General features: G+C 38.5%; 1 protein-coding gene and 1 non-coding gene across 11 annotated transcripts in view; one reads left to right on the forward strand and one right to left on the reverse strand.

Annotated features, from left to right (window-relative positions):
* The window catches only part of PLEKHA7 (pleckstrin homology domain containing A7), a 2079953-nt gene that overhangs the window by 710444 nt on the left and 1350714 nt on the right, over positions 1-18795 (forward strand). The gene's annotated exons all lie outside the window — the stretch shown is intronic.
* On the reverse strand, positions 15326-15397 carry TRNAD-GUC. Its single transcript has one exon. It is a non-coding gene; the product is annotated as a tRNA-Asp (tRNA).

Here is an 18795-nt window from a genome sequence, read left to right on the forward strand (position 1 = left end):
ACTGGAGGATATAGATTAAGCTGAACTGCGCTATATTATTTAGCTTTTTACATGTTTTATGCTCTACCCTGTCTCATTTAAAATTCAATACCATTGTTAAACAGTTTCAAAGTTAATAATACTAAGTGGGTAAAGATCTGAAGCCTAATAACAAAACTGCAGAACAGAAGATCCTAGTTAGTTTCAGCTTTCACACACAAATGAGAAATTCCTCTTCCAGCTGTCATAATATGTGGCATGTAAAAGTACATTTATTGAATTAATTGCCCTTCTACTTTGATCCCAGTAGTTGCTGAGTAACAGAAAAAGGATACATTCTTGAATTTGCATGTCAGTATGCTGCTGTTATTAGACTGCCCCCAAAAATGTGACAGTAACATCACACTTAATTAACTTTTCTAAAGATAGACCATCTCCTGTGCAATATTGTTTGGTAATAGTTAAACAATGCTTCTTACAATCAAGTGAGAAAATAATGCAGTGAAAAAATAACCAGAGGTTGCATATTTTAACTGCAGCCACATTAGTTACATTTTTAAAGATAGTTACTGTGTCAGGAGAACAGATATACTCACTTCAGTAGTAAAATACATATGAAAGGATGTACTGATTGCATTGTCCTGGTACTGATCCACTTCTTCTGTGAAGGATTCTAGTGTGTGATATTGTAAGATAGTACTGTTTTGCCGGGACCATGTCCACCTTTCTGAAACACTCTCAGGATGTTAGCAAGCTTGGCAGAGTAGGTAGACCTTGACTTTGCCTTCTTCTGCTGTGAATGTCAAACCAGGATTTTCCCAGGGGAAAGAAAAGCATTACAGAAAAAAAGGAAAACACGATTTTTGCAGACATTTCATCATTTGTTGGGAAAGTACTCTTAAGTAAGAAATTCAGGAGATTATCTCCTGATCAGTGTGAAGGTAAACTTTGACCTTTTGTGGCAACTAATTTTAATGGGTGGCTCATTGGACGCTATTATTTTTAAGAATGTTAACTGCTTAGGAGGAAGTAAAGTTAGTTGACAATAAGATGTACTACATTGCACATTATTTGTAATTTGTAGTAATATGCATTACCTTTAAAAAAATGAACTTTTGTTTTTATCTCATGAACAACTCAAGATACTAATGACATGTCACAACTGTGTTCCATGTATTTTTTTTTTTTTTTTTTTTTTTTGTGAAGGCTGTGTTTCTTGAATGCTTTTTGCATGTGGTCATATAAATGTATTTTGGTGTTCTGTTTGTTTTTGTGAAATGTGAGAAAAGCATACCCTTAAAATTGCTTCGTTGTGTGGTGTTTGCCTATTTGTTGTTGAGTCATTTTCAAAAGCTTCTTTTTCATCATTCCTATCAGTGCTGTAAAAGTCAACTAGAATGTGAAAGTTACTACTTTATAAACAAACAGACTGCAATCCATCTAATGTTTAAGTGTTCCTACAAAGTAAAGGAGAGCGAGATTATGCCTAAAAATGGAATCCAGATACACTTAAGGAGGAATTAATTCTGGAATGCCTTTATTACTGTGACTAGTGAAAAAACATTTACTGATAGGTCTAGCTCAGATGGTTAGAAATCAGAGTACTAACTATCCAGAGTAAGGGATATTGAAGCATAAGAGAGATTTCTGTGTTGCTTACTTCAGAAATGACAAGGTCTTGGAAAATGATACTGTTGAAATCGTGAGAACAGGAAGTTTAATAATACGATTTGAAAGTGAGAAAGATGTTGTGGATATGCACAGTACAGAATGCATTCTTTTTTTTTTTTCAGAACTATTGTTTGTTTTCCAGATTAAAAAAATAATAAATAATGCAGGAGAAGACTTGTTACTGGGCAAGAGCTGAGGTTCATGGCCAATATCCCAAAGAATATTTTCTGTCTAGCTTGGCTCCATGAAGCAGAAGGATGGAGTCCTAACTATGATCCAGGTGACTTGAGGTTCAGGTAGCAGGCCTGACACTGGAGATGACTGGCGTGGAGGGGAGGAATGAAAGTGCAGAGCTCACCTGCTTTTTCTGGGGGGATGGGGAGGGTCGTGTGTGCTCAGTAGCATACATGATGGTAATATTTCCTTAGTGGAAATCAGAGATACCACCTACCTTGGGGTTGCTTGATGGGAATTCCCCCTTGCAAAGTTAGAAGACGTCCTTTGTAGACAGTCTATTGCATGTCTCCTCCACCATGCTTTGTTGTGCCAAGTGTGTGAGGGGGACATTAAGAATGCAAAATAAAATGTTTGCCCCTGCAGGTTGACTGTCTTTCCACCCCAGTGATGGGAAGTGAGTGGGGAGATTTACCTAGAGGGGTCTGATGACTAACAGGCAGGTGGGGCAAATGACTCCAAAAAAAAAAAAATAAATAAATAAAAGTGTTTTCTGTGTGATGGATTCATAGTTGATTTCCTTTTCCTAGAGAGATGGCAGATCATTGCTGTTAGTAACTATGCTCTCAAGACGTGCTTACACAATATTTTGTTCTTTGATAAATGCTTAGTTTATTTATTTAACATAGTCAAATGCTATCTGCTAAAAGTTTACAATTCTTAAAATGACTCTTCTTTGGGACTCTCATCACTACTGGCAAACTCACCGATTGCTGAAGTCTGTAATTTGTAGAAATCTGTACTATCAGAAGCTCAGTACCCAGTTTAAGCAGCATTGCTCACCTCCTTTAATTTTCCATCTTACTTGCTTGCAGTGGTTAGTGTTGCCACCTCACAGCAAGAGGTTTTCCAGTTTGATTCTCGGCTGGGGTGCCTTCTGTGTGGAGTCTGCAGGTCCCCCTGTGGACACGTGGGTTTCTTCCGGGTGCTCCGGTTTCCTCCCACATCCCAAAAACATGCAGTAGCTGGATTGGACACTCTAAATTGGCCCTGGGTGTGAGTGTGTGCATGTGAGCGCCTTATGTGGAAGGTTGGCCGCCGGGCTGGCAACGCGACACTGTAAAACTCCACTGCCAGTCATGAGCAGACAGATAATCCACTGTGGCGACCCATAACCGGGAAAAAGCCGAAAGAAGAAGATGACTTGCTTGTAGAATTTTAAGATTTATTCACACAACCACTGCTGGCAGAATTGTGTTGAATTTTATTTGCCAATCTTTATGGGCTGCAGTACATCAGACTGTCGTAGCCTTAAAAAAAGACGGTTCTTCAGAACTAGTGCATTTTATTATCTGTGATGTATTTGCAAGATTTACTGCTATAGTCTTTTATGAATGTGAATAGGAGGAAAGGAAGATTACTTTATTTAAAGGTAGTTTGAGGGCAGCTATCATTAGACCTCTCAGCCTACAGATGAGTGAATCGAGGACAAAAGACTTTAAAAATCAGGGACCCCTGACTAGCATAAATATGCATATTCAAATTCACATCCTACTACTTCAAACAACTACCACAAAACGGGGACAAAATCAGGGAGGGAAATATTTTTAATGTTGATCTTATAAACTTAGAAGGTTGTTAGAGTAACAGTTTTTTTGCAGTAATATGCATTTCTGAAGGATATAAAATTTGACACTCAGATATTATAGCAATAACCCACGCCTGGGTGTGGGTAATGCTAAATTTACCCACGGTTGGTGTGATTTGGTCCCGAGGGCGAAGCCCGAGGGACCAAACAAAGCCAACCGTGGGTAAATTTAGCATTACCCACACCCAGAAGTGGGTTATTGCTATTATACCATGACATTATTTAAGAAAAGAAACTGTTACTTTTCTTAAATAATGGCATAGTATAATGCCTGTTTACTGCCCTTCCGCAGATGTCTGGCATCCGCGGCAGTTCTGATGTACTGCGCGCCTGTGCAGTACATCAGAGCTGTGGGCAAAAGCAACAGAGAAAGTAAGACATCTCCGTTGCTTATTTTAAAACTGTCTTGCTATGTTAAACTCATTTAACATAGCGAGACACTAAAAAAAGCAACGGAGATCTTGCGATCTTCGTTGCTTTTTTTTTTTAAAACACTGTCTCGCTATGTTAAATGGGTTTAACATAGCAAGACAGCTTTAAAATAAGCAACGGACATCTCGGGCGACCGGACCTTTTTCCATTAGTATAACTCGATTTACAACGGGCACACTGGCCAATCAGCGCGCACGTTTTGGGGGGGGGTCATGGTATAATTCTCATTAATTAGTGACTGTAGACCTTAGTGATTTGCCAGAATAACATATATTTTATGAAGAATGCTAACAATGAGACAAAAGCTGAACATTCTGCAGAATACTGGGCAGTTAGAAATATGTTGTAAACTATTTATTTTTTGCTAAGTAAACTGGTTATATACAAATGCCCCTTTTCAGAGCCAAGTAGGGAGAAGTGCCTGATTAAATAATTTGCTTAGAGCTACAGTAAGAAAAATGAAAGTGGAAGGAATCAAAGTAACACTTGGGCAAAAGAAAATACCTTTACACCTTTGGGATGTTTTCTCACAGTGCACTAGCAGTCATTAAGAATAAAATCATAAAGCAAAATCAGGAGAATTTGCTTGCATAAGATAAGCTGTACAACATAAGAGGAAGGAAGGCCTTTCTGTAAAAAAAAAAAAAAAAAAAAAAGCTACTTAACTATCTCTTTTCTGCAACATACTAGGGAGATAAAAAAAATAACAAAACAACTTCAGCAGGTGAACTGCTACTCTGCTACAAACAATGAACAGCTAATTCCTCTTCCTGGTAGGCTATGCAGATGTAATAGAAGGCAGCAGTCATCTCATGTCCCATGCTGCATATTAAGGAGGAAGAGACCAGCCAGTATCATCTAAAATAGTTACAATAAAGTGATACTCAATTGGCTGAGACATCTGTAGCTAGAACAGAGGTCACTTTGCTGCAAATATTGGGTTTACAAACACCCATATCAGGCATTTACCCCTGAAAATGAGTCCTCCCTGGTAATTTGGGACACTTAAGAGGTATGGCTATCATAATGTGCATAACCACAGCTGGCCTAGCTGAAAAGGATCCCTTGGAAAAGAACTCCACAGTGTCTCCCCTGCCGCGCATACCTTTTCCCTGCTGAACCACCCCAGTGCTCCTTCTCTAGTTTTACCCTTCCTGGTCTCCCTTCAACATCCACACACATTTCTTCTTTCATGTTTCTTCACACATTGTCTTACACTTCAGCTTTTTTTCCCTCCATCCACTCAATACATCCTAACCACTCTAACTGACCAAGATTGCACTATAAACCATATGAAGGAAATAACTGAATTAAGTGGGGCCTTTGGGCACTAGATCACCAGAAGCTGAGATTCTAGATCCTTTGAGGTGTAGCATAGTGTTTTTTTTTCAACCTTTTAATACAATGATGGCCTGCACAATAACTATGACTTAGGAAGTAAATTACATTTTATTTATTTTTTTCTTTCTAGGACATTGTATCCAAGGAATAACTTTCAAAGCTGACAAAGTAGTATTTTTCTATTAAACTGAAAAGACAAATGCTTTTAAGAATGCAGATATCATTTCTGGGAATAGGGATTGCCTTGCTACCCAACCCTCCCAAAAAATGTAACACCTTCTATGTATCTCTCTGATGTATCTGATGATTGATTGGGATGAAAGTGAAAGAACAAATGGCTGCAGCCATAATATGTTTCAAATTGTTGCTGCCTGCCCCCTCTGTGCACATATGTGTTATCAGATTTGTACAAAACTGAACAATTGTCACAGTAATATATTTCAACTTTGTTCTTGTGAGATACTTATGCATAGCATTTCTCCTTAATGATATACCCAAAACTTAGCCAGTAGTCTGCCCACCACTAATCACAAAAGACATCCACCTTATTTACTTGTTAATGTTTATTTTTTACTGGTTTCATGTGCTCACAGATGAAATATCTGATGCTTTTCACACAAACACGCAGCCCCTGACTGATATGCCAGTTCTGTCATAAGATGCACTGATATTACTTTTTTCAAAGGCATACACATATTGACACCACTGTTGACAAGCTAAATTTATTACAAGGTGAACACACAGGCAAGCAAATACACACACACACCCTCTCTCATATAGCATGCTTACACACAGTCACAATAGAAAAATGCCAGTTTGCCTACAGTATGATTTTGGGGTTTTGGTGGAAACCAGTGTGCCTGTATAAAACCCACACAGAGGACCATAGGGCTTTCTGCCTGCAGAAGGAACCACCTTCAAGAACCCAGTCAGAGCAGCAAGTGCCTTGGGATGACAACACTACTTGCTGTACCACTGTGCCAGTGATCACTTGCTCATTTGTTCACAGATATCCTGCCCTGATTGCAAACAATAGCCACTTATTGTGTACATTACTGATGTCTGAATGTGATGGAACATGAAAGAAATTAGGCCAACATTTTTTTTCTTGGATACAATGCAGTAACTCCATATATGAACATGTAAATGCATAAGGCATGCAAAAATCATTTTGCACTGATTTCAGTAAACACAGTACATTTAGGAACTCTGCATCGGTCAAGCCACATAATGACTGTTTAACTGTGAACAAACAAAAGCAAGTTAAGTCACTTTTATCTGTATGCAGCCTATCCATCAACTACAGCTACTTTATTGACTCTGTATAGCTGAGATGTCTGATTGTAATTAAAAAAAAATGGTCAAAGTATAGGTTCATTGGAAAGTACTTGGCCAGCTGCTCTCATGGGCCATTTTAAGCCTAGCCAATTTCCCTTTTGGTGCTTTAAATAACCTATCCCATTTGGTTATAGGTTGGCCTTATCCATCCCATGTTTATGATTATATATTATCCCTAATTAGAATAATTAGGATCATACCATAGATGCTTTGAGGGGACCCATAAATGACATAAAGCATTTAGGAGCTGTTCTATTCATTGATAGTACAGGGGGCAGTCATGGTGTAAACTGTCTATTTCTCATCCATAGATCCATGTTGCACTTGAAAATGGACAAGGATGAACTTTGTTCAGTGTGAATGAGGAATGTGTTCCACTGCAGTGGTATCCTCTGTGAATATACCAGCTTGCTTAACATAAGTGCAGACTTATACAGAGATAGATAATAATGGTTTAACTTGATCAGGACAGCAGGGTCAGTTACTTTCATCCAGAGACAACCCCTGTCCTCAGTAATGGTCTCTACTTTGTTGACTGTGTACATGTCAAATGTCTGATTGTAGCTGAAATACATTACCAAGGCCACTGCTTTAAACTTTTTTCACACAAACACAGTTGCTGCAGTAAAATATTCCATCATACTTCATACAAGTGCACATTAGTCTTGGAAATCCACAATAATGATTGTTTAATCTGAGCAGATGACAATACAGTCAATTGGTTTTCATTCAAAGTTAGCCCCAGGCCTGTACCTAACAATTATAACCACTTTATTCACTGTCTACCCCTCAGATATCTGATTATAATAAAATATAATAAACAGATGGCCACAATAATTGCTTCAACTGTGTTTTACACAAAAAACACAATAGCCAGTCACAATAAAGCATTCAAACTTGCTTTGCATAAATACAAATTAGTCTTACAAAGCTGTCCATTTTCCATAATATCTGTTTGCATCTAAGGATGAAAAAATGTCATGTACAGCCATTCACTATCCAAAATATCGTTTTGCCTGCAAACATGTAAAAATTATCTTCTGCAGTCCGGATCATCTGATATTCACTGCATCATTCCACTGAAGACCCTCGCAGTGTGATCTAATGTGTATTCCTGCAGCTGCTTCTATCGCAAACATCATATCCACTTTAGTAGATGGAAAATTGCAAGCTATCTACTCTGTCTCACCCGTGATGTAAACAGTGAATCAGAGAGCCTGATTAATTTAATCAGGATTTTACATTTTTTAATCTAGGGTTTTATTATCTCAGCCTCCATTTGGCTACTGTGTGGCACTGCGCAGGTTACTTAACCAGGCAATACTCTGAGGTACTTGGGAAACTGGGCTAGGCTCCTCAATGATCTGCTTGACTGCTTTCCTAGTAACTACCTATAAACCTATTGATATGTGGCAATTATAAGATATTAAACACCATACGTTATTGAGGGTTTACTGATATGAATGGAGCATGGCTTTTCTTTATCCTGGTAGTACCTCATTAATCGTCGTCATGTTGATCTGCAGAGGTGATGTAATAACTAACCATGGGTTTAAGAACTTGTTTTTTAAACATTGCAGAGCAAATCCTGATGTTGCTGTGGACTGTTTAACTAAAGGAATGAAAGTATTTTGTGCATGATGAAGGCAACAGTTACGCAGTGGTTAATGGCTGCACCTTTAGAACATTCCTTTAAAGACACTTAAATGGGCTTTAAAACTGAATGATAGACGTAACACTGTCACCACACAATATGAGGTTCTTTTATTCAGTTCTTGGCTGGGATGCCTTCTGAGTGGAGTCTGCATGACTTCATTGATGTGACCAGGTGACTCTAAGTTGCATGTAGGTGTGATTGCAGTGTGTGTAGAAGGAAGGGTCTGGCAATCTACTTCTCTTTCCTAACTGCCCAGTAAACTGTGTGGATAGTATCTGCTGTTCATGGGGGACTCTACAGGAGTAGGATGTGACTTGGCAGCACTGAATGGAGGAAGAATGAATAATACTAAAACACATACCACTACATGTATTAAATAGAAATGTACTTTGAAATGTTGTTAAAACTTTTATGTAAGTATTACATTTGTAGGCTCTTTTTGGGTGCCAAAAATGTATCTTATTAGACACAGGCTGGTGTTACTCACAGGAACAGGATACATAAACGGTATCCTACTGATGTCCTCCTGTTGCATCAGACATGGCGATCCTACATATACTCCAAGAATTAATGTTTACATCACATACAATATAGCTTGATGTTACATAGATGTCATCAATGTCACAGTTTATATTAGAGTATACAAAGAGGATTTTAAAAATGATGCACATTGTGTCATGTCTTTGAAAGTAACTTGTTAAATTGTTAGACTGTTTAAAAGCTGAGAAAAACAATTTTTTTTAAATTGTCTGTACAAAAGCTATGCATTTCTCTCGCTCTCTCTCTCCCCCATTTACTGTAGCCCAAGGCCCAATCCTTCTCGGAGGGTGCACCACATGCACACCCTCACTCACACCTAAGGCCAATTTAGAGTGTCCAATCCACCTACTGAATGACTTTGGAATGTTGGAGGAGACTGGAGCACCCCACAGAAACCCACATGAATGCAAAGAAGACATGCAGACTCCACACAGAAGGCATCCCAGCTGAAAATTGAACTGGAGAGCCTCTTTCTGTGAGGCAACATTGCGAACCACTACACCACTGTACTGTCCAAATTTTGTTGTGCATACCGGTGCATATACTAATTAAACAGTTATGACCTCAGCAGAGCCAAATGTAAATTGTATTTGACTGCTGTACATGCTGTATATGCACAGCTCTAACAGCAGCAAATAAAGGACTTCCCTCTATCAGTTAAATACAGTCTATGTGTCATTGGTTCAATAATGCAAGCTTGTGTTACAATTGCCTAAGGATAACAGCTTGAGTTTTATTGCCCGTGTCACTTTGTTTCTAATCACATACCAGCAAGATGCTAAACCTTGTGTGTTTTTGTGCTGTGGGTGTTGATTTCTCAGCCTGCTAGAGAAAGAGAGAGCTTTTACAGGCCTTGCACTGGTCTCTCTTTGTCTGATGTACAGTAACTTTGGTGAGAAACTAATAAAGTGGGGGGTTTAGGGGTATAAGGAGGCTTACTGCCCTGCAAAAAATGTTTATTTCCATTGTTCATTTTTGCTCACATTGTAACAAGCTTGAGTTAGTGTTTGTACCTGAGTTTGTCCCGTACTAGCAACTCTTGTCAAGCACTAATAAAACCATTAAACAGACTGCATATCAAGATTACCAAGTTTTAAGTAATGTCTGTAAAGAGCATATTGAAGTGCACATAACTTAAATATAGAACCACAGAATGTATGCACGGCTTTGTGTCATGAACCTCCATAGGCTTGTGCAATATGCCTGTTGGGATTCTTAACATTTCATCTTTTTTTTACATTATTTTATTGCTAGTCTCACTCTAGAAGCTCCATTAGCTACTTTCATTCCAGGTAAGTTAAAGTCAAGCATGGCAAAATGCGGTGCCACCATCTGCATTGGATGGTCCGGGATTTTACATTAGACCCTATGTTCATTGTGCATGCCAGCAGTATTTGAGGGAAACTAATACAATGTACCCTGCAAGATATATCCATGCCTGTGTATACAGAGCACTCATAATCCCTGCTCCTCAGCTGACAATTAATTGTGATCCGCAAGTTTCCACTGAGGATTTTAACTCAGTATGCTCATACGTGTCATTTTTAGCAAGCAGTTTGGAACAGTTTAAAAATATTTTTTTATTTTTTTAACTAACACGAGTGCTGAGATGCTCCGCATAGGCAGGTATAAACTGTATCAAGTGTTTGCTGCAGTTTAAAAGAACAATTTTTTTTTTAAACTAAAATATGTTAAAGGTGGGTTGAGGACAGGGCACAGAAACAGGATCTGAATAGCTGGGGCTGGGTGGTGGGCATTTTAGGTGCCTAACTGTAATGAGCCGATCACTTATGGCTTATTATAGTGAAGTGCTTTTGTGCTGCTTCATAGCATAGAACAAGCTGTGCTTCTGGCATCATCATTCCATTCCTGCCCTGCACAAACTTCTCCAAGTGTCAGCACTGATAATCAAACCCTGCTTACCTGGTTTTATCCCTTTGCATCAGTGGAACTGATATCCACACTTTTTTGTTGAGCAACATGCATGTTGGTTTAGCTGTCTCACTTTTTCCTTTGTGTGTGTGTGTGTGTGTGTGTGTGTGTGTGTGTGTGTGTGTGTGTGTGTGTGTGTGTGTGTGTGTGTGTTGGTTCACACAGTCAAGATTTCCAGAAGAAGTGCTTGCACACTCCTTGGCAGACTTGTACATTCTCCCAGGAATTTAGTTTTGTATTCAGAGATGTCAAGTTTCACCCAGATGTAGTGACTTTTTGTTGCAATGTATTGTTGTTCGGGCAGTATTATATTGCATTATCTATAGTGCCTTTTGCTACAGTGTTTAAAATGAGTGCACCCCTTCAATAAGTTTAAACAAAATAAAATGTGGGATTTTAGTTTGTCTGTTTGTACATTGCTGTCCTGCCATGAGATGTCAGAGAGGCTTTTATTCATGTGTAGCCACTGCGTAACAGAAAGGAGCTGTTATAAAATGGGGTAGGAACCACAGACCCCAGGAACTACTGCCCCATTAGCCTGACAAGCCTGGTCTGCAAGGCTATGGAGCGTATCATCATGGAACTTATAAACAATGACATTGGTAATCTCCAAACTCTGGACCCTACCCAGTTCGGGTTTGTAAAAGGCAGATCATGTCTCCTAAACCTGATAGACGTCTTTGAAGAGGTCACAAAAGCCGTAGATGAGGGTAAGGTGATTCACACAGCCTATCTAGATCTTGCCAAGGCTTTCAACTCCATCCCCCACTCTGGAATTATAGACAAAATCACTAAACTAGGTATAAATCCTTATGTCACAAGATGGGTTGCCAACTGGCTCACTGACAGAACTCACACTGTGAAAGTAGCAGACTATAAATCCAACTTCAGACCAGTCACAAGTGGAGTACCACAGGGGTCAGTCCTAGGTCCTCTCCTGTTTGGTATCTACCTCTCTGAAGTACAGGCTAACACAGAAGGTCTTTGGCTAACAAAGTTCACAAATGACTGCAAACTAGGAGGCATAATCAAAACTCCTAACGATGTGGACATCCTACAAAAGGGCCTCATTGAGACAGATGCCTGGTGTCAAAACCATGGCCTCAAGCTCAATGCCAAAAAGTGCATTGTCATCCCTTTTGGTAAAAACTCTGTACCCATGAACTACCACATAGGCGCTAGTCTACTTAACACCAAAAGTGTGATAAGAGACCTTGGGACACAGGTGGACAGTAGTCTCTCCTTTGATAATCACATCACCACAGTAGTCAAGAAATCCTTCTATGTGGCACACCTCATCACAAAAGGATTTTCATCCAGGAAAAAAGAGGTCATTGTTGTTCTGTACTCATCACTCATTAAACCCATTATAGAGTACAACGCCAATTTTGGTATGTACCTCACAAGACATCTACAACAACTGGAAAGGCCACAGAAATACCTCACAAAGAGGATTACTAGCCTCAAACAGATGCCCTACACAGACCGTCTCAAAAAACTCCAGCTTTACTCTGTCACTTATCGCCTACTCAGAGGTGATCTCTGCCTAACATCCAAAGCTATGTCAAACCCAGAGCTGTTGGACATGCTCCACGTAAAGAAATCCCAATCCCTCTGAGCTACACACTCTAGGGACCTAAACCTTGTTACCACAATAAACAGAACATGCTGGAAGGATAGATTCCTGTCCCAGAGACTTCCCATACTCTGGAACAAATTACCTATCTATATCAAACAAAGCTCCTCATTAGCACTCTTCAAAAAAAATCTTGATGATTGGATGGGAGATAGGAAATTCACCCCGGGGATCACTTCTGTGGCTTTGCTTGACAGGGGCACAGGAAAATAATTTTCTTGATTGGCAAAAGCCAGGGTACCATTTGTCTAGGCTTATATAGGCCCTAGGCCCATAGCCTAGTACCTACCTACCTATGAACTCTCCTGCTGGGTGGATGTCTGTCATACCTCTCAACCTCTTAGTGCAAGAAATCTGGACATAGCCTAGCATAATGGGGGGACAAGGCCCAAAAATAAGGACACATTTAAAATATTGCTCTTATAAACTTAGAAATTTGCTAGAATAACAGGATTTGTGTTAGCATGCATGTTCTGAAGGATATGAAGGCTGAAACTCAAATGCATGTTATTATTTAGTGAATTTAATCCTTGGATCATCCCAGTGGTTTGTTAAAAAAAAAAAGCACAATTTTTGTGAGGAACAGACCGTAAATATGAGGTGAAAATGTGTACAGTTGAGAGGTATGATTATTGTCAGTGATTCAGCTGTTGTCAGACATTTGTACCACCCTGCATGTGTACTGCTTCTTCAGTGTGTTAGTAATGACCCTAAGGAAGAATATTCAGGTCCTAGCCTTCCCCAGACATTTCTAGCCTAATACTGTCGCTGTGATAAAAAAATGTAGGGGAGATTTTTCAAAAACAGTTTATATCTATACCTGTAACTGTCTATTTTAAGTAATGGCAGGCATGTCAAACACATTTGGAAATTAAAAAAAAGGCATTTACAGTATATACGTAGATCACTAAAAATGGGCTGCCTGTTCCACAATACATTACTAAGCATGAAGCAGTTTTGAACAGGTCAGAAAATATGATTAACAAATGACAGAAAAAACACAGCTTGTATTTTGTAACAGGAAAATATCCAGGTCCGTAAACAATGTAAAGCAGATTCTTTTTGGCATTTTGTTGTAGAAAATATATATGCTCACCACAAACAGTGTTAGCTTTTAAGACATATTAATGTATATACTTGTACATAAGCAGCAAGGTTGCATGAAGTGGAAATCAACAATATCTTTCTGTGTTTTTAATGTACATGAGACAATTTAGAGCTTCATTCATAGAACTGATTAAGGGGCTTAACACATTTTCAAACATCATGCATAACAGAAACAGTAATTAAATTAGCTTTATCAGAAGGCATAACGGTTCATACTGAAATCTGCATCACTCTAAAAGAACATACTTGCAAGAAGAGCTGAGAATGTAGTAATTATCCTCATTAGCCCTGAGAAAAGCTGTGTAGGTGTATTTATTACTGATTATAAAAGAAGTGAGATTAAATGAAAATGTTAAAAAATATAGCACATCTTAATAAGTATGCTGTCTTGAATAATTAATAGATATAATAAAAGATTGAAAGAGACGGTAAAGAAATGAGAATCACTACAACAGAAACTAAACTTAAAAAAAATCTGACATCAAAATTAAATCTGATCGCATAAAGATAAAAATTATCAAAGTGAAGATTATTCCGAGGAACCCAAGATAGAAAACTTCATTTCAGTCTGTAAGAAATATCAATAATGTGTTTTTCATTGGACATACAGCTAAACAATGTGAATATATAGCATGCAATTTTTTTATGGCATTCCACACCATTATATTTAAACTTAGTAAATTTAAGCATTTTTATTTGTTTTTGATACAATTGCATCTGTTCATTTTTCTGCTGCTGTATTCAATCTAGGCCTCTGTAAAACCAGAGGCAATCTGGGAAAACAGCAAACACAAGGCAGGAACCATTCCTAGACAGAACAGTGTTTTTTTTATTTATTTTGTATCCAATTAGAGACCAGATTATCTAGGATAGTCATCAGATTTCTACTTTCTAGGGAAGTTATTGATAACACAAATGTGAATTGACCTGATTGTGTTATCCCTATTGTCTGTCACTGGTGAGTTAACTAGCAGTCAAAACATTGATCTTGAAAGAGTGCTGGTGCTCTTTCATGGTGGTTAGACTTTGGGAAAAGTGAAAAACTGAGTGTTGTGTTATCCTCACTTTCTCCCTCTTTCCTGAGTTTATGCAGTCTTGGACTTAGCATATAATTAATATTATCTATCTTTCTCCGTTTATGTTTCTATGTATTTATCTATTTATATATCTGTGTGTGTGTGTGTATGTGTGTATGTTTATATATGTATGTATGGATTCCCTACAAATGATTGTGAGCATAAGATTGAAGTTTTGAATGGAGACTGACGTACAGTGGGGAATGGGAAATGTACTGTTTTCCTCACTGTAGTGCGATATCAGAGTTGGTATATTTTTTTTAATAGAGGGTGTGGTAGGTGCAGGGGGTTTGCCCCCCTGCAAAAACGTAAAAAATGTATTTATTTATTTTTTTATTGCAATTTCGAAGTTTCAAAACTTTGATTTTATGGTCTTGACCATTTGTAGTTCAAAGTTTTGAAACTTCAACTTGTGAACTAGATCCATGTGAATCAGTAAATGAGAATGTGTCACCTGATCAACAACTCTGTGAGTCAGTGCTGAACGAGTGGAGAAATTTGGGTAAAAACAACTTTCACCAGCAGTGGAGTTGTCTTTTTTCCTCTACTGTTGTGCAACCTCAAAGTATGTATATATAAGTTTGAGGGGGAGTGAAGGGTGTCCCTGCACATTGGAGTTGCAAGGTTTATAGGTTTAGGTTTATAGATTAGTACTAGGCTAACTGCCCTTGTGGGCCATTTTAAGTCTAGCCAATTACCCCATGTAGGAATCAAACCCTGCACCTTGTGTCTGTAAGGTAAACACCTTAACCATTACACCAACCTCCCACCCACTACCAAAAGAAAAATGCATGCTCCCCGTCAGGGAATCGAACCCCGGTCTCCCGCGTGACAGGCGGGGATACTCACCACTATACTAACGAGGAAGGGGGCTTGCCCACCTGCAAAAATAACTTTCCATTCAGGTTTGCTAAAAGTTGGACTTTTTTTTATCTATCAGAACTCGATCAAAGAGTTGTCAATCAATTAATATGAATCCATATATGTTTGAGGTGGTTAGCTTGATCCATATTTCATGGGTGCAGGGGGCTTTCCCTTCTGCAAAATAACAGAAAATTTGTGTTTTATGACCTTGGGAGTGCTCATTTTTTGACTAGTGACTGACTTCCCAAAGTTTTGGATGTTTTGGGACTGAGCAATCACGTGTTGATTAAAATATATGAAATAATTCATAGAGGACCTCTTGGCTGATTTTGAAGTTTATTTTTAAGCCATAACCCAAAGTTGAATAGTTTGTGGAGTCAGAGTCATACACTGTCAGGAAGTTGTAGTTACTGGATTCTTCTGTAGAAAAATTATAAATGTGTGGAGTATATGAAAATTCCGTGTGCACATTTGCTTAAAGGTAAATGTAGAAGTATTATGTCACCTCTTTTGTAGGCATTGTATGTTTTTTCCTGGAAAATACCATAATATGGGTTTTACACCCATAGTATCTCTATGATGATTTTCCAGCTTCACAAAGTCAAGTTCATGCGGTAAATTTTTTTTATTAAAAAAAATAATAATAGGTTTTGTCACAGAAGTCCATTGTTTCCTTGATGTGTTTTATTCAGTTGCAGACTGTTTTAAAATTATAAGATGATTCATAGTTTTAAAATTATAAACCTTTTACAACAGAAGGGCACAAGCAAAGCTAGACAGGCCTCAGAGAACATGTGCTTTTGTGTAACACTTTGTTTTTTTACTGAGGAACTGTGGAGTATTGAGTTAAAGTATAGGTATTTGTTGATTAGTAATAACGCTTGTGTAAGATGAGATGCATGTTCCCCACAATCATACAGATATCAAGCATCAGACTCTCATAGTCTCTGTCTGTCTTGAAAACTGGCAATAACAGTGGTGTATTACTTTATCCGTAAGTTTTGTGGCCTCATAACTGCACCACTCATTTTCCTTCATTCTTCCCCATGTAGCCTATTTGTACCTTTATAGGAGGTGATAGCTGAGGAGGAGGCATCGTATAGTAGCTGGGAGATGGATTTTTTTATTTATACAAGCGAATATGTACATGGAAGTGGAAGAACAGCCATACTCACAGAAGGAGTAACTTGATGTTGTCCATGTCTGCCTGTTATGCTCCCTTGTGTTGAACAGCTCATCATCTGTTTTTTCCTCTTGTTCTCCCTGTTGTTGTTTATGGCACAGACATCTGTGAAAGATTTATGCCCCCAGGTAAAGGGTATTATGGCAACAGCAAAAAAAGTCTTCTCCCCTGTCATAGGATAGGCAGCATTTGCAGCCAATTCCCCTTGGCTGGCGCTGTGAACACTACTCAAACTTGTGTTTTCTGGGTCATAGTGTTGCGTGTATCCCTCTATACCACAGAGTTTAAAGGCACAGTATTTGAAAACTTGTCTTTAGCTACTGTCATACATTGATGGACTTAGTGATGTTCTGTCTTGTTTGACCTTCTTCATCTGAAGCTGAACTGTTGTGTGGCATTTTTTTTTTCTGCGCCTATCTTGTTTCTAATTTCTCTTGTGAAAGTAGAGGCTTCACTTAACCTTTATTACTCTGACTTTTGACACAGGTAATAACATGGGAATGAGTCCTTAGGGGTTAATGGATGTACCATTATGCATACGTGGTCTTCATTATAATCTATGGACACATCCCAAAATTATCCCATGAGTGATGTCAGTTATGGAATTGCTATATTTATTTGGGCTATGGTTTAATAAAAAGGTTTGTGAAGCCTTTTAAAATAATGGTCCCAAAAATAAGGCTGGCAAGCACAGAAAAGCATCGTGGTACTTAACCTACCAGATGCTGCTTCATCTTTGCGACTGTCGCTTACATCATCTTCATGGCAGGTCTGTTTTTTTAGAGTCTGATTATCTCCATGGGTTATTTTACTGTATGCTTCAGACTCAAGGATTAGCTAAACATTTCCTTAGTTTCTGCTTCTTTACCACAGAATTATAATGTTGACAAGATTACTCAAAATAAATAGACAACATCTTGAGACTCTTAGTTGCAGATGGAAGAGTTTTAGACAGGAAGAATCACTGTTTGTGACGGGGTGTCACAAACAAACGGGGTGATGTATAGCAGAATATTTTATGCCTATTTCTACACCTCCTGTACCACATCTCCCTCAGCCATCTGCTTGCTACCTTATGTGACCCCAAAACAAAATTTATTAGGCATCCTCTTGTCTGAATACAAACATGCAGAGGCAGTTCTAACATGGAACACTAGTGTCTTTGCAGCTGATCAGTGTGTATGGCTGCCACTGCCATGTAATCACCTTGCCAGTGAGCACTATGCCTGTGTATTTAGTGACCAAGCCATATTCTCAGGAATGCACAGCAGAGGCCTGTAGGAATCATTTTTGGTGTTCAGTGCTGGAATTCTGTTGCCTTCTTAGATGGTAGTCATGACCTTTGCCACAATGTAGTTCATCTCCTGGAATACCTCTCAGTTGTCCTGACTTTTGCAGAATTTACATATTTTTCCTTGCTCTTCATAAAATTTCAGTTCTCTGGCAAATTACTGAGGACTGACATCACTACATGACATACATTTGAGCTTCAGGCTTGTTATCCTACAGGAAATACATGCTAACACACATCCTGAAATTCTGGCTACTTTCTAAGGTTATAAGAGCAATATTTAAAACCTGTCCCTATTTGTGGGCCTTTGCCCCCGATTATTTTAGGCTTTGTCCAGATTTCTTGCCCTAGGAGGTTGAAACATATGACTTCTGATAACTGTACTTTTAGATTGTTACTTTGTCAGTAACAGTCTGTCAGTGTTGTCATTGTATAGTATTTTAAATTAAATTATGTTGGACATTTGCTGTTATAACTGCATGGCATTTCTCCCTTTCTTTGTTTCTCTTTATTCTCTTTTCAGACCTGCCTACTGAGAACATCTGTTTTGCTTACTTGAACAGATAAATGATTCTAATAAGGAGTGCCTGAGGAACAAGATGGTGCTGACTTTAGGCAAGACCCACTGTGAAATAAGTTACAGCCTGACACTGGGCTGCAGTAGCTGAATACTTATTGACCCAACAGATCACTGAAGCTGCCTTCCTCCTTAATCCTTAGCTGATCTGCACTGATTGATTAAGACTGTGTGTTACAACCTCCTTCGCCTTGAAGCTGAAAACATTAACAAGAGAAATGCAGAAATCACATTACTGCTAACAACTTGATCTGAACCCTCCCTCCCCACAGTATGATAGTAATAAGCATTTGACCTGTGTATATCATTGTGTCTTACTAGGAAACCTGGTTTTGACCTACTAGTTAGA

This window comes from Protopterus annectens, chromosome 9.part0 (genome assembly GCF_019279795.1).
Source record: "Protopterus annectens isolate FY-2018-M chromosome 9.part0, PAN1.0, whole genome shotgun sequence".
Taxonomy (NCBI): Eukaryota; Metazoa; Chordata; order Ceratodontiformes; family Protopteridae; genus Protopterus; species Protopterus annectens.